We start from the raw sequence: 3,657 nt of genomic DNA, 5'->3' as shown, positions 1-3,657 counted from the left end.
TTGTCTACTATTCTGTATCTCTAGTTTTCATTACAGAATACATTAAAAGAACCAATGACATCTAGAATAACTGAACCTAAAAAGTGCCTGTCTTGGTCTCATTTACCATTTTAGAGATCTCCATTTAAGAAGCCATGCATACTATTCACTACACTCTTCTACCACCTAGGAAGAAAAAGATAGGGTTGATCTATCAGTCCATGTGGAACAGGCTCCAAACTGCGAAGTGCACATGTGAAATTAAGCTTTTACATCATAAAGAGGCAAAGGGAAATAATCTCCCCAGCACCCTCCAGTGGGAGTCTACAGCAGATTCCGAACCCTGGGTATCTAGAGCAGACGGATTAAGACTTAGGGTGCAATCTCTTCGCTTGAGGAGTACATAAATATGGCAAACTTAAAAGGCTGTAGACTATCTAAACGCTAGGAGCTTAGCAGATCTCTTTTTAGGACCAAAGAGACTCAACAGCAGCTACTCATCTTGAGATTAAGAAAAGATGCATTCAGAAGTGTGCATCCTTCAAAATAAAATACATAGCTGTTGCATGATGCAGTATTTTTGCTATGTACCCACACAACAAATTTCAAATCTCTTCTACTTAAGCATATCTTGTTCAGTATTTTATGGGCTTAGTTTTACATCAGTCACACATTGTAGTTCTCTCACTCCTACCTTGAAAACAACTGGTTTTTAAAACTGCTTAAATATTACTTGCTCTAAGATTGAAAAGACTGCAACATTAATAAAAAGTTCCTCTTTGCCATTCTAGGCACTGAAGAAGCTCTGTGTTCTCAGGTATTGCGTTTTTTTCTTGGGTCTTCTGATACGCTTAATAAAATATATTTTCTTACCCAAAGTGAGACACTCAGGGGACTTTTGGTTGTGGTTTTTTTTTCTTTTCTACTTTATCTTAACACTGAAACTAACCTAGTCATTTCACCGTAGGTTATACACATGTGAACAATGGCTATTGCATTTTACGATGCTATAATGGAATGTTTCCACTTTTTATTGTGGATTGGGAGGGCTAACTTAGAAAATATTTTCAGTTTGTTCCAAAATTTCAAAAAAGAGAAAAACTGATTTTAAGACCTAATGGCAGCATCTAATTTAAACAACAGGATCCAAAGGAAAGCAGAAAAGCATCATGATTAAGCTGCACAAAGGGACTCTGTGCAATTAAGTACATCTATAGAAGCTTGTCCAGAACAAGTACTGTGGAACAGCTTTCCCAGGCCATCCGTTTCTCTGGGGAGACAAGCCCTTGTTTCTTCACAAGATTTCTGTATAAATGGAATATACATCTCTGTTTTAAACCTGCAACTTTGAACTAGTATCTCCAGCTGAGATTACTGCAGTTTAAAGAAACGGAGTAGTATTAACAGGCACTGGAGTGAACCCCAGCTGGAGCCACAGCCCTGAGCCAAGATGTCCACCACTTGTTCCAGTAAGGGATCAATCACATCCTAATTTACATGTTGTCACGAGCTTCACAAAATTACAAAGTTCATTGCCATGAGATATTGTTCATCTCCCCAGGTCTTGACAGTACAGACAAAACATCTCCAAGGTCCATGTAATTTTAACATCCAAGATAAGATTCACTATCATCACTCAGCATGTGGTGTGAAATAATCATTTGAGATATATCAATAATACAACACACCTCATCTGTAATTATTGCCTCATCGATGGATGCGAGGAAAGCGCATTGATTCCAGCCTAGAACAAAGAGTTACTCTCTTGCTTCAATTTAACCAAGATCATAAAACAAGAAAGAAAAATTCCATGTAATTTTTGTCCTATCTTTTCTCATTTCTAATCCTCCCTCTCAAAAATTCATGTGTTACAGGCTGGCTTTGTGGCTTGCTGCACTCTCACAATCAGTAAATGAGGTCCATAAAAGCTTATTCTTTGAAAAATTGACTTAGAAAGACGCTACTAAACTCAGGGGATCAGCCAAGACCCTGGAGAAGCCGGCAGCAGATAAAAAAAAATTTGTTTAAAAACACTGACTACAAAGACAACCAAATACTACACTCTACAGTACTAAAAATAGTATACTGTGTGGCTAGCCATTAAAACGGTCTCCATAAAAAGGCACAAGGGGGTTTGGTTTTAACAAATATGCATAGGAAACAAAAAATGAATCAGTTCTGCCACAAGGTGAGGGTCCATGCAGAGATTCATTCACAGCTAAGAAAAAGGAGTTTTTTAAAATCATTTTAAGATGAACTGAAATTTATCATTTTAAGGTGACCTTGCACCACCACTGAGCATAAATGCATTGCATCTTTCCTACTCCAGTTATAAACACTGCACAGCTCCTAAGCCCCACGTTAACTGGCCAAGATTTCTTTCAGCTTGAAATACCAGTACTGGCAGGCAGTCACAAACCTGAAACAAACATCATGTTTCCACTAAAAATAAGGTTTACATTAACTCAAGGTAGCCTTCCAGGCAGCTCTGCAGGCATCTTCATCTTTTCAGCTGCAAAACGATGCGAACCAAACCAAATGCAGACTGTCTTCTCTACAGCGAGCACAGCTCCCTGCAAACATACGTACTCACACTTAGCTGTAAATGGTTAGGGGGTCTACACCCTCACGGGAGCACAGCAGCTCCCTTGTGCCTCACCACCACGAGCGCCTGGTTCACTGAACACAGTTCTCAGAGCTGATCAATGGTGCGGAGACTGTCCGTCCTCCGCTTCGGAGTCTAACACGTCAGCGGTGTCATTAAGACGATGGAGGTCCTGGTGATGAGGCAGGTTCTCTTTGTGCTTATGGTCCGCATCTGATACAACATCTATATCCCCTGCTGAGCCACCATTGCTCAACACCGAGGGTGGTTCCCCTTCATAATCCTGAGGAGTGTTGAGCATCGGTGTTTTTGAAGCAGCACGTCCTACTTTAGGTAAGCAGTAAGCTTCACTGGGCAAAGGACCATCAAGGAAAGGAAGTTTCTAGACAAATAAAAAGACATTAAGAAAATTAATAAAAGCTATTCTTCCCAGGTATCAGGGATATACAAAAAAACAACTGTCAACATAATAGTCCTGTGTCAGTGCCTCTTTTGCAGCTCTGTAATCCTGCATTGAAGTACATGGGCATAGATTCTTCATTTTTGATACAAACATCATTGTTTAATTAATAAAACTAAAGTTTTCAGCATTCCCATTAACCTAGCAAAGGACACAGAGGTCTTCTCACTAGTATATTTTTAGATGACTCTCCCACTATTGTATTTTTAGGGGTTTTTTTGGTTTGTTTGCGTTGGGTTTTTTTTTAATACGCATAGAAAGGATATTGCAAGTAGACCTTGAGCATAAAGAAAAGCCACACTTCTCCTTTCAGGCAGCTGTACAGGACTGTGGTGGGATGACCCTGGCTGGACACCCGGTGTCCACCAAAGCCGCTCTATCACTCCCCCTCCTCAGCTAGACAGGGGAGAGAAAAATACAACAAAAAGGCTCGTGGGTCGAGATAAGGACAGAGAGAGATCACTCAGCAATTACAGTCACGGGCAAAATAGACTCAACTTGGGGAAAAACTAATTTAATTTATCACTGGTCAAATTGGAGTAGGATAACAAGAAATAAGAGCAGGTTTTAAAAACATCTTCTCCCCACCCCTCCCTTATTCCTGGGCTCAACT

This window comes from Phaethon lepturus, unplaced genomic scaffold (genome assembly GCF_000687285.1).
Source record: "Phaethon lepturus isolate BGI_N335 unplaced genomic scaffold, ASM68728v1 scaffold19833, whole genome shotgun sequence".
Taxonomy (NCBI): Eukaryota; Metazoa; Chordata; class Aves; order Phaethontiformes; family Phaethontidae; genus Phaethon; species Phaethon lepturus.
The sequence above is the reverse complement of the archived record's forward strand: the minus strand, read 5'-3'. Positions refer to the sequence as shown.